The sequence below is a fragment of the Hyaena hyaena genome, unplaced genomic scaffold (assembly GCF_003009895.1).
Source record: "Hyaena hyaena isolate Hyena2069 unplaced genomic scaffold, ASM300989v1 scaffold_1924, whole genome shotgun sequence".
Lineage (NCBI taxonomy): Eukaryota > Metazoa > Chordata > Mammalia > Carnivora > Hyaenidae > Hyaena > Hyaena hyaena.
In genome coordinates, this window is record NW_024082563.1 from 73,294 (window position 1) to 87,191 (window position 13,898).

The 13,898-nt window shown below is 38.8% G+C and overlaps 1 pseudogene; it reads left to right on the top strand.

The window, feature by feature from the left end:
- Nucleotides 1–12,598: 12,598 nt before the first annotated feature.
- LOC120226981 lies at nt 12,599–13,140 on the top strand (annotated as a pseudogene).
- Nucleotides 13,141–13,898: the final 758 nt, after the last annotated feature.

Here is a 13,898-nt window from a genome sequence, read left to right on the forward strand (position 1 = left end):
AGAGGTTTTCTATTAAATGTGACTCTGCTTGTACATTCAGTTCACTCAGGTGTAAGATGCAGATGATGGCTGGCTGAGAAACGTAACAGAATCAATAGATATTTCCTCTGAAGAGATACACAGTTATAACTTAAAAAGGTATCACTGAATACATTTAGAAACAACTAGAAAATGGTCTGGGTGCAGCCAAAGCTCCGAATAAATACAAGTAAAATCACACCTAGGCATACCATTGGAAACCCAAAAGCAAAAGGAAAAAAGAAATAAAGAGAAAAATCTTAAAATCAACCAGAGGGGAGCAAAGAAACATTTTCTTCAGGGAAACAACAATGAAAATGGCAGCTGATTTCTCAACAGAAACTATGTTTGCCCTAAGAAATTGTAATCTTTTTTTTTTTTTAAGTGCTAAAAGAAAAACTGCCAACAAGAGAATTCTATACTTGGCAAAAAATATACCTTAAAAGTGAAAGCAAAAGAAAGAGATTCTCAGATAGTCATAAAAGAATTCATTGGAACAAAATTTTACTGTAAAAATAAAGGAATTTCCTTGATCTAGGTGGAAAATGATTCCAGAAGAAAGCATGGAGAACTAAGAAAGAATAAATAACACCCGAAAAGGTAACTATAGGGAAATATAAAAGATTATTGACTGCTTCAGGCAATAATAGCAATGTTTTGTGGAGTTTTAACTTATGTAGAAGTAAAATATATGACAAAAATACCAAATAAAAAGTGAATTATTAAAAATAACTTTAAACCATAATCATCATAATTGCAACTGAGTAAGCGATTTTTTTCCTCCAAAAATGCAACTCCCCAAAATATCCTATCTATAAACTCTGCAGCCAGGCTTTTCTGATTGACTATCCATTTGGTCACTTCTCCTGTCTTCAATTTGTTTTTATATAGTCCTTCTAAAATAAAATCACAAGGAATAAATTAAATTTATCCTAGGACTAAGTATTACCATGAGAAATCAATGTTCTAAATTGCAGGTTTTTATGTTCTCCTTCCCATTTTAAGGCACACGGTTTACTGGATTCCACAATGACATGCACTAAAAGAAATAATCCAGTGAGTTCTGTTTATGGAGAATGTAGTTCACAGCAAATTTTTCTTTTTCCTCAGGACCAGTCTTCTAAAAAGGTGGGTTTTTTAAGATTTGCTTAACAATGTGATTGTGTATCTTATCATATTAACCTCTTTGCTTTATTTACAAGAAAGCTCAGAGCAAATTTGTGGTTCTTTTCTAGATAGTGTAAAATATATATACCCTGCAATTTATGTACATTCAGCTTCCATTATACTTACATTTTTCTCCATCTTTAATTTCCTTTTACTAACATTTCCTCCTCTACTTTTATATGCAATCCTGGTAACTTCAATGTTTCTTTATGTTACTGCAAATCCTTTTTTAAGTACAAGGGAAGAAGTAAATACATACCTATGTACATATGTAGATACATACATATTTACTCATCCTGGGTTCTTTTCAAGCATTTTCTCACTAATTCATCACAGACAAAAGAGGAAATGCTTATTATATCCATTTTACATAAGAGAACACAGAATCAGTGACTAGCCCCAAATCATGCAATAGGTAAAGCCAGAATTCTCCCCTTTGCTCCAAAGCCTGTAATTTTTCTTTTACGACATGTTATAGATTTAGTTTGTCTGTTGTACCATTCATTTATTCATTCATTGAATATATACAATACCATATACAATGTTCAGACTGGGGTATATCGTTCAAAGTGAATCATTTGAAGTGTCCCTCTAATGCAGCTTGCAGACTCTGTCCTGTAACATTAGGTTTCTTTTACAGGAATGTCTGGTTTAGTAAGCTGGATTATAAATGCTTAAGACAGACAAGCTGTTGTGCACAGCTCTGTATCATGGCCCTCCATGAGCTGTGCCACAGTGCTGATCTACATTTCTTCAGTCAGCTTTAGAATAAAGTTACAAAAACAATGAGGCATCAGCATGGCGATTAGTGGAAGATTTTTCTAAGTAATCCAAAAAATGATTCCCATAATAGTAAATGTTACAAAGCAACACAGTTTCCCTTTTACCTAGTGAGAGGAAAAATACACAAAGCCTAGCCAAATTATGTCAAATTACACTGAACAAAAGGTAGTTTTAGAAACTACTTGTCAAGTGTGTCCATCTTGCTATGGCTTTTGGGGAACCCAGATTCCCTTCATAGCTCAATGTCTTGCTATTACCCTCTCAGAAGGAGTGTGAATATGCCCTCAACAATGGCTGAGTATGGATTTGAGCAGTTAATGGGATGCTGTCAGGCAAAGAGAAATGGTCTCATTTTAGCCCATTCCTCAAACTCTGCATACCAAACCCTTGTTTCTGAATGTATCATGTGGCTAAGGGACAAACAATAATTTACTAAAGAGGGGCCTACTGAGTTATATAAGAAGAGAAACAGGGGGTTTTTCTCAGGGGTTGAGAAACAACGCCCACAACCCACAGCTCTATGTGTGTCATGAAGAAGCCAGTGGAGATGTGCCAACCAAGACACCAAGGCCTCACTCACATTGTCCTCGGTATGAACCTTGTAGCCACTCTTCAAGGGGTAAGAATTCAACATTTCAGGGAGAGAAGAAGAGTTCTTTGAGCAATCTAGAAGTCTCTTTTCTGAACAGAAAGGGATAATTTTCTAGTGCTCAGGAGCATTAAGGAGGCACAGATCCTATTCTGTCCATCCCACTTTCAGAATTCACCTTTCTACCCTTCAAAACAGAGAGAGAGAGAATAGGTTTCATTAAAAGAGCAAGTGCTTTTCAGAGATTTAAAGCACAGCATAAAAACTATAATCAATAATATAGTAATAACTTCGTGAGGTAAAAAGTTTACCAACTTTTTTCATTTCTAGACTGTCTGCCCACAGTAGGCTATCAAAAAATAGTAGTTTTAAGTTTTTTCTCTTCCTAGTAAAATTCCTGCTAGTGAGAAAATGTGGTAACAAGGGACTGTGTGGCATAAGGCAGGTCTCACTGGGGTAGATATTTTGAATGATAAAAGTCCAAGTTGCCTAAGAAAGAAAAAAATTATCCTACCTTAAAGAACCTTAAAGAACACAAGTCTGAGGATAAAATATGTTATGTGGTAAGGCAGAGGATTAAACTGTAAGATCCTAAGTAAATGGAAATAGTGGTGCTGTCTTAGCTACTGGGATAGTCGACCAAAGACAGAGTTTGGGGGATTTTCTGGCCCATCGTAAAAGATTATCCAGAAACTGTGCTGATGTCCTTCCTACATTGTGTCACCTTTTTCGTCACAGCAAGCCCCAGAGGTGAGCATTATCCCATCCACTTAATATAGTAGAAACTACAGCCTGATGTGACAAGTAACATGCTGAAGTTCCCACAACCAACACATCTACCCCAAGCTTCACTGAGCCTTTGCAGCCTCCATGTGTCCACACGCAGCCTCCCTGATACAGACAAGGAATCGGAGAAGGACAAAAAAATTTTTGGAAAGTTTCAAATAAAGTCCTGACCTGAAAGAAGGCTTCCTGCACTAAGAAACCTAGTCATTCTGACCAGGCCAAGCAGCTCAAAAATATATCTATGAGCTCTGTGAGGAATATGAGATGTGTGCCTTCCACAGGGAGAAGGAGAGACTCCAATTATCGTCAGAACTCTGATTTTGGAGCTAACTGGCTCCCACTCAGTCACTGTTGATCTAGAACGTCATTGCCTTCACTCTTCATTTTTTTTTAAATGTTTAATTTATTTTTGAGAGAGAGATAGACACAGCATGAGCAGGGGAAGGTCAGAGAGAGGAGTTATAGAATCTGAAACAGGCTCCAGGCTCTGAGCTGGCTGTCCGCACAGCCCAATGCGGGGTTCGAACCCACGAACCATGAGATCATGACCTGAGCCGAAGTCGGACGCTTAACCGACTGAGCTACCCAGGCGCCCCCTGCCCTCACTCTTCAGAGACTTCAGGGAGACAAGGAGATTCAGCATCCCTTCCCCAGTCTTGACCTCTCCCAGGTCCACCTGCGGAAGCTCCCCAGGCTTTTCAATTACTGCAGAGAATCTCGTGGCAATCTTGTCCAAGAGTCTACCCAAAATATTTACAGAGGGAGGGAACTTAGGCATCTAGGGGAAACCCTGGAGGCCCACTGGCCACAAAACACACAAATAAGCAGATACGAATGACTGGGGTCACAAACGATTTAATTATTTTTCTGCTTCATTAAGTGACTATTGAAAGAACGTGGCTCCTCATGCAACCTTGCATGAAAGCAAAACCAAAAACATTCTTACAAAAGTTTTTATTTTGCTAATAACCCCAGTCTCCTCTTTTCCATCTCCTTTCCCGCCTGCCCTTTTCCCTTTCTGCAGAGGGCAAGTGTCTCTCAGGGTATAGCGCCAACTCTGCAGAATGACTGTGGCTTCACTCCTCAGTGCCTCTGTCAGAATGACACAGTGGACGGGAGATGGGGAGGAAGAACAAATCTCCATTGTTTCGGCAAAAGAACAACCCAGTGCTTAATCTAATGTAAACATAATTACTTTTACTTAAACAAAAAGGGGAAACAAATGAAAAGAAAAAAAAAACTTGAGGTTTACAACATAGGCTGTCTGCTCAGAAATAAACAATTATGTGGGCATCAGATAAGCATCACATTCCTCCTCTAGGCTGCTGCTCTTTGGAAACAAATCTGAAAGGCATTTAAGGAGAAGGTTAGGAACAGAAGCCTTGAGTCTTAACTGTTCTCTATTTATCTTCACCAGTTCCCATCACTGTTTAATTCTTGAGCTTGAATATAAATAGAAGGTTGGCACTTTGAGAAAGTTGGGTGTCATGGAGAGAAACATTTAAATTCTTTTTCCTTTGACCTTTGAATGGCATTGATCCCTTTGATATTCCCAGAGAATGTACCAGAAGGAATATTCATTTATTCATTCAGCAAATATTTATAGCCCACCCGCTCTGTGACAGGTGCTGTACCTGGGTGAGCAATACAGAAATGAGGACTGTCCTACAGCAGACAGTCCAGTGGAAAGAAAAAGGAAAAAAAAAAAAAAAACATGGAACAAATAATTATGCAAATAACTATAGGAAAGAATATGTCGCTACAAGAGTATGTAACAGAGAAGCCTAAACCACTAACAGAGTGGTGGAGAGGAGTGGTTAGGAATAGATTTTCTAAGGAACTTTCAACGCAGCTGAGATCTTAAGCATGAGAAGTCAACCAGGCAAATGGAAAGAGCTGGGGAGAGAACCACATGGAGAGATGCTCAGATTTGATAACACTGAGAAGCACCAAAGAAAGGGTTGCAATACCTTAGGAAGGTGAAAAGTCTGTGTGTTGGTTTCCTACGGCTGCTATATTAAATTACTCCAATGCAAGTGGCTTAAATCAACAGAACGTATTCTCTCACAGTTCTGGAAGCCAGAAGTCCTAAGCCAAGGTGTTGGCAGGGCTATGTTCTTTTAGGAGGCTGGACAGGAGACTCCTTTCCTGCGTATTGCTCTTTCTAGAGGTTTCAGATGTTCCTGGACTTAGGACAGTGTAACACCAGTCACTGTTCCAATCTTTACATGGTCTTTTCCTCTTCTGTCTCTTACAAGGACACTTGTTATTGGATTTGGGGTCTACATGGTTAATCTGATATGACCTCATCTTGCGATCCTTGATTATATCTGTAAAGACCTTTTTACGAAATTAGGTCATATTCATGGGTTCTGGTGGTTAGGACATGGACGTATATTTTGGAAACCACAATTCAATGCACTACGGTTAGTCAGCATTGCTGAAAAGTAGCAAGTGCGGCAGTAAGAGAAATGGAACAAGACAAAGCCAGAGACAGAGACTAGGGCCAGATTATACATGCCTTTGGGGCCTTGCTGAGTATATTAGTTTTCTGTTGGTGTATTAACTAATTACTACAAAGCTAATGGCTTTAAATAACATCTATTTATTATCTCACAGTTCTATGGGCCTGTGTGGTTAAACTGGGTCCTCGGCTCAGCACCTTACAAAGCTGAAAACAAGGTGTCCAGTAAGCTGGGCTCTCATCTCAAGGTTCTAAGGAAGCTCATTCAGGTTTTAGACAGACTTCAGCTCCTTGCACACATGGGCCCCTGCGGGTATAACGCAGCAACAGCATATTGAATCCTCATATTTTGAATCTCTGACTTCCACTTCGACAACTATACAGAGAAATATTTCTGTTTCCAAGGTCTCATGTGATTACATTTGGCTCATTAGGATTATCCAAGAAAAATTGCTATCTTAAGGTCAGATGACTAGTAATCTTAATTACATCTACAAAGTTCCTTATGCCATGAAACATAAATACAGCTTCATAAGGGATATGGCTAAACTTCTATTTGATAGTAGTATCAACAAGTTTTTAAGGAAATTGGAAATATTCAGAGAAAAATCCTAACCTTTGATGTCACAGGAAACAGATAAGATTTTCTTCAATATATCCCTTGTCAGCAACAAAATATTGGATTGTCTGGAAGCTGCAGTTGATTTTTTGTATCATTTCAATTAATAGTTTCCACAAAAGACTTCATTTCTAATAAAGCAATGGAGCCCTTTCTTACCAGAGCTTGAACTAAAATCCCAAGTTTTCATCATCCAAACCAAAGAAATTCAGCTTGTAAATCAAGACTCAAATATCAATTTTTAGCCTGTACTGTTTTTGTCAATACTAAAAACATTCACATGAAAAAACAGGTGGGAGAAGTAACGTGGAAGTGAATTTGAAATCTGGAATATATGGACGTTATTAGCCAAATTGAAATTTGTGAAACCAACTGCCCTGAATCCTGGAAAATGAAATAGATTGTTTTAATCCAATGTTAGAGCAAAAGCAAGAGCTTACAGGAGGAGAAACATCAAAAATGTAAGCTCTTCTATGTCTTCATAAATTTTATGAAGTGAACAAAAGTACTATCAGAAATGAAGAAAAACATAAAAACTACTCAAATAAGTCATGGGTTCTCAAAGGGCTATGGCCAACATTTTATATTTACTAAATGCCTTCTTTCATTTAAAACCTATGTCAAGTCACATAGTAGCTCCTTCTTTGATGCTCCTGTTCATATATCAGTCCATACCCCCAGACTATAAAATCTTCCTATGGCGAGCACTACAAAAATGCTTACAGCATGAATGAATTTCCTTCCCCACCATAGTATCAAAAATATTCCTACTAAGCCCAACCCAAATGCATGACCTCTCTTTTCAACAACTGTGGTAGTTACACTGGAAACACTCATTTGATATTCACTATGTATTGCTTTATATTTTTATTTTATCATGTGTGTGTACCTTATTTCCCAACTAGATGGTCAATTCCTTGAGTACTAAAATTAGAATTACAGACCCCTTGTTTATACAAGAAAGATGATCTTTTCTATCCTAGAAGTCTGTCGTGAGATAATTCAGGTGAAAATACACAGCACAGTAACTAACATGGAGAAAATTGTTTTTAGCTTTCATTTCCTCTCCATTTTTATTATTTTGTATTCCTCACGATTCCTAGTACAGTGTCTTGCACATAGAAGGTGGTCAATAAATGCATGCTAGTGCACTGTGATTCAAGTTCAAGGAAAAATTAATGCAGGACAAAGATTAAAGGAAAAGGTCTAGGAATTATGGCTTACTTGAGATAATAGGAATTCTACTCTTGACATTGGCTCCAGCAATTGATAATTGGGTAACTGGGCTAGTACCATTGTTTAAAAAGTTAGAACAGATTGTTAATGCATAATAGTACTGTGGTATTTTAAACGTAACCAGAAAGACAACATTTCAATAACATGTGAAGGGGAAAAGCCAGAATTCTGTCCAAATAGCATATGAAATGCTGCTTCCATCCAAGGTTAGGATGGTTCAGGTCATTAAGTAGGATTTGGATTTTATTTAACAAGTAAGGATGAGGGACGTCTGGGTGGCTCAGTCAGTTATTCATCTGATTATTGATTTAGGCTGAGGTTATGATCTCAGGGTTCTTGAGACTGAGCCCTGCATCAGGCTCTGTGCTGCTTGTGATTCTCCCTCCCTAATCTCTGCCCCTCCCTCCTTCAAAATAAATAAGTAAACTTAAAAAATATTTAAGGAAGGATGATAAGAAATAAAGAGATGCCTTCAAGACCACCCACTGATCAGCAAGTTGCAAAGCGCCACATTATATACTATAGCATATAACATAGCTAGCTCTTCACACATTCTCTCCATGTCACCTACCCCAATGGGTAAAGCCCTCTTGCTCAGCGGTTTTTGACGGTGCTTCCACGATTGCAGAAAGCAGTGGGTCTGAATGGGAAATTAGGACTTCATAAGAGTAACAATAAATTCACACTCAAATCTAATCCATTAATATATTGCAACTTTATATTCCCCTAAACCTACTATAAATGGATAATATGACAAAGGAGCTCTCATAAACATACAAATGACCGTCTCAGGAAAATCATGCTATTTGTTTCCCAAAGAAGCCTTCTTTGAGAAAGTAATTGTTGAGACTTAAGAGAGGGTACCTGTCCTCGGAGATGCTGAGAGAGGAGAAATAATGAAGAGGAAAAGTGGTACTGGGGGAGTGAGGGGGGCAGTTCAAATGAAAGAGAACACACAGAGTCCGTAAGATATATTTAAATCTCAGAACCAAACTAGCTCTCCAGAGGGAGCTGCTTTTCATCTTGTGAATTGACACAAGCCTTCTGAAACCTCTGTGGCTTTGACCTTTCATTATTGCAGAACACAGCCACCTGTCTTCACCCCTCACCCAGGCCTCTCAGCTGAGGTGCCGGAGCCGATGCCCTCAGCCACTCTGCAATAGCATGAGGCTTTTGCTGTTCTCACTTCAAAACTGGCCGGATCGTGAGATGCGAGTCTTGCAAGAAAAGGTTTTTCTCTCAGCACCAGTGTTTTTTGGTGAGAGATGTAATACATCAAAGCAGAGAAGAGATGCAATCATGCAGGGAATGATTTCAAAAACTTTAATGAACCGTTTAAAATAAACTCATTTGAAGGTAATTTAACAACACCACTTTTACAATTAAAAATACGATTTTAGCATGCAAATGCAGAACATTAGTCCCATGTCAGGATGGAAAATGAAGTGAAACTGAGGGGCTTTTGAAACATGAATGCCATCCCAGTAATTTCTCATCACTCCACGGTGCTCTTAGGCAGCCTAATGAAAGAATGAATTGATTTAAACAACATTTTGTTGGAGCAATGGGGTTTGAGGAATTAAATTAACTTGATGGTTAGTTGTAAGAGCTGGGCTTGGAGCTGGCATTATATTGTTACTAAAATCAATTTCTATCCTTTCCTAAGTTTTATTTGTATATTTTTTCTACTTACTCCTAAAACATCAACCAAGGGTTTCGGCAATTAGAAGAATCCTTCGTCAGTCCTGTTTGATGTATTAACATTTGCTTGCAAATGTGTATGTTAAGGCAAAATGATACTCTCTGGAAAAACAAATTGGACTCCAGATGTTGCCCCCAGGAATTGCAAGAGCAGCTGAGTCTGACTTTGAAGGGTAATAGGAATAACAAGCTGGCACATGGACTAAGCCAAAACAGCAGTTCTTTTCCTTCACCGTGACACAGCCGACAAATCACATTCACAGTATACATCCACGGCTGTTGCAAGTTACAGATCTCAGCACTGCTAAGATGGGCTGTAGGTCACGGGCAATTCTCAATGCACTGGCTTCAACATACAAGTCCCTTTCACATTTTAGGTATGTCGGAATGCTAATAGGCAAAGTGACATTATGTGAACTTCTAGAAACTCAAAATTTTCAAAGGTATGTCAGAAATGTAGTAACTTAACTGCTACAAAAAAAGAAAATATGTTAAAAATAATAGATATTAATGTGTCAGGTAATAACTTATTGACATGCACATTTTCTGCTGCAAAGTATTTCCCTTTCCATAAACCTAACTCTAGTCTTTTAATACCAGCCTCACAAGAGAATATTGAAATCACATGCTCTCTTGATAAAAACAATACTACTGCTAGTAATTTTTACCATGATTGAGCGGTGTTGTGCAGCACGCTCCTGACAGACAGTTTGCATTCCCCATGAAATTCCACATAAACTCTCTAAGAAAATAGTTCCCGTTTTGAGGAGAAAACAAACTAGGGTTCAGACTTGCCCCAGATCCTACAACTGGCACATAGAACGAGGATTTGATTAAAGGTCTATGTCCACTGTGAGTTGGTAGTCAAAAGTCACCAATTTCCACTATCCCATGAAAGAACAAAATCAAGACGTGAATATGGTGTTTTCATGTTTTTTCTTGCATGCAAGACTTCATGACCCAAACAGGCACTGTTCTCTTTCAAAGATCTCTCTTGGGAGGCTACCCACATATCCCTCCCAGGATACATTTGCTCTATGGAAAATACCTTTGAATACAATTTGTGGGTCATGTGAGAAAAGGTCTCATTTCTTCCCAGTTTTCTGATGATTATGCAAATGTAATTTAAAAATGGTATCTCCATCCTGCTCACCCACCTCATCTCTGTATAAAGTTTCAACGAGGGCTTACAACATGTTTTGAGCAAAGACAGAATTATTAAAACACGCACATAACATCTGAAGAGACTATTTTGAAGGACACAACAGATGTTCAAGATTTTAAATTCTAATATATCTATTTTTTATAGTCTTTGCTTTTAGAGTATTTTTAGGTTTATAGCAATATTGAGCAGAAGGCATAGAAAATTCCCATATTCCACTTTCTCAATACAGTTCGCCTATTATTAACATCTGCGTTTGTGTTGTGCATTTGATACAATTGAGGAACCAATACTGATGTGTTATTATTAACTAGCTTGCATAGTATACACTGCATAGTGTACATCTCTGTATAGTAAAGTTCTATGGTTCTTGACAAATGTATAAAGTCATGTACCATTAGGATATGACCCAGAGTAGCTCCTCTGCCCTATAAATCTTCTGTGCTTCAACTATTCATTCCTCTCTCCCTACCCCCGAGCCACAGGTAAACACTATTTTACTGCCTCCATAGTTCCGCCCTTCCCAGAACATCATATAGTTGGAATCCTGCAGTATGTCACCTTTTCAGATTAGCTTCTTTCAATTAGCAATATTCATTTAAGTTTCATTCATGTCATTTTATGGCTTTATAGCAACATAATAAAAGAGAAAAGTACAAAAGATCTCTATCCTCCATCTTACATGTGCATTTCAAATAAGTGCATAGGGGAAAAAGACTGGAATGGGTTGGAGAGAACGCACTAGAATGGTGGGGTCATGGTATGTGGTTTCTTTTGCCTATTTCCAGATTTTGGTTTGGAAATTTTATAGAGCTATGTCTTAAAACACTGTTCATAAAAGCAAAGAAGGAAATCAATCACATCTCCTTATTGCTCTTTTCCACTTATTTAGCATTCTAGTTAAATGCTTTTCTCTCCCACCTCTTTCCCCATATCTGGTTTATTTGAGCTGAAAGTTAAAATTATGTGCATCCTTTGACAGAGAGAGAGGAAAAGGCAACAAAGACAAGAATACCAAAAAGGCAAGAGAAAGAAACACATTTGGGAAGAGTCAGTAATGTTTCAGATAAACCCATGAGTATTCATAGCCCCTTTGTGGATATATAAACACTTATGGCCATAGAATACAAACATCATGCCAGTGAATTAAATGTAACTTAGTCCTGCTGAACAGTGTCTCCTATTCAGAAAAATCACATCTCTCAGCCCAAGTCAAGTAAAAGGTAGTTCTTATTATAGCTGTGGTGCATTGAACCCTTTCTTCATGTCAGACATCATGCTAAGCACTTCACACACATTACTTAATACGATCTTCCCAGCACTACTATGAAATAGACACTTAAGAGATGAGATTGAACAAGAAAGTTGGATTCAAACCCAGATCAGACTCAAGAGCTTGCTCCTATGTAGTAGATCCTGTCGTGGGTTACAGTATATGAAATCCATATACCTTCTTATCACCAATCTCATCTATTCTGGAGCTGAGAGAGTTACCCTGGAAGGGAGGAGGAAGAGTGTCTGGACCAAAGACAAGGATTTAGACTGTCCCAGAGGCTTCCCATGCTAAATGGGAAAAGTCAGTAATTAATGTGTTTTTAAAAGCCCTTGAATAGATACACTCCAGACCCACAATTCCGTGCCTGGGTACACCATGAAAGGTTGTGCAGACAATTAAACCTAGAGGCAAATCCCAACTCCACCTCTCTACTTCCATGTGACTGCTTTCATCTTCAATTGCTTTAATCTACAAACTGGGGATTGAGCAAAGGAGTTACCGAATAAAAATCCACTCAACTGGTCCTTAATTTAAAAATGTAATCAAAGTTCCTTTTGGTGCAAAAACAGAAACTTGGGGCTCAAAACAGTTGGCACTGAGTAGCATGCATGCCTCAGTTTCTGTCTCCACCAGTTGTGGAATGACCTTGGGCAAATTCTCAACCTCTGCATCTCTACTGCCTCATCTACTGAATGGGGATATTCAGGCCTGGTCCTATAGGCTGTTATGAGAATTAAAATGGGTAACTACAGTCCTAACAGTTGTCACCGCCCCAGAGTCACCCACGCCTCCCAGCCATGGTCAATCCCACCGTGTTCTCTGACATCACCGTAGACAGCAAGCCCTTGGGCTGGCTCTCTTTCAAGCTGTTTGGAGACAAAATTCCAAAGACCATAGAACATGTTTGTTCTGTGAGCACAGGAGAGAAAGGACTTGGTTATAAAGGGTCCTGCTTTCACAGGATTTTTCCAGGATTTATGCACCAGGGTGGTGACTTCACATGCCATAATGGCACCAGCAGCAAGTCTATCTAGGGGGAGAAATCTGATGAGAATTTCATCCTGAAGTACACGGGTCCTGGCCTCTTGTCCATGGCACATGCTGGACCCAACACAAATGGTTCCCAGTTTTTCATCCGCACTGTCAAGACAGCTGTTGCTTGGGTGGCAAGCATGTGGTCTTTGGCAAGGTGAGAGAGGGCAGGAATATTGTGGAGGCCACGGAGCACTTTGGGTCCAGGGATGGCAAAAACAGCAAGCAAAGCAGCATTGCTGACTGTGGACAATCTAATAAATTTGACTTGTGTTTTATCCTAACTACCAGACCATTCCTTCTGTAGCTCAGGAGAGCAACCTTTCACCCCTACCTGCTCAAAATATCCCATAATCTTTGTGCTCTCACTTTAGTTCTATGTGTTCCATATTTTCCTTACTCTCCTCCAAGTCTAGCTGAATTGTAAAGCCAAGTTTATGACTATGAAATAAAAACTAAACAACCATAAATAAATAAATAAATAAATAAATAAATAAATAAATAAATAAAATGGTAACTATATAGTAAAAGTAATAACTTATATTCTTCACATTATTGGTACTTTTTTTAATGTTTAATTTTGAGATTGAGAGTGAGTACCAGAGGAGGAGGGAAAGGCAGGGAGGGAGACAGAGGATCAGAAGTGGGCTCCACGCTGAGAGCACTGAGCCCAATGCAGGGCTCGAACTCACAAACTGTGAGATCATGACCTGAACCGAAGTTGGATGCTCAAACAACTGAACCACCCAGGTGCTCCCTCAGCTTGGTTTTAGTGAGGCTATTTTTCCAAGGATTTAGAGGACAAGGGTTTAATTATAAACACAAGAGACAGTAACTCGAAGGCTTTTCCCATGATATGAGTGAAGCTCATTCTGCTTAAACAATGGCATTGCAGAAAGAACAAGGGAGTTGGAAGTAATAACCAGGTATGTTACAGTGAAGAAGTCAAGGTCAGGGTGAGGAGAATATGTGAGCCACATCGCATGTATAGTGCATATTCTAATCAGCATAATTTAGAAGCAGTGTCTTGCTGTAAGGGACGATGATCAACCTAACCCTTGAATC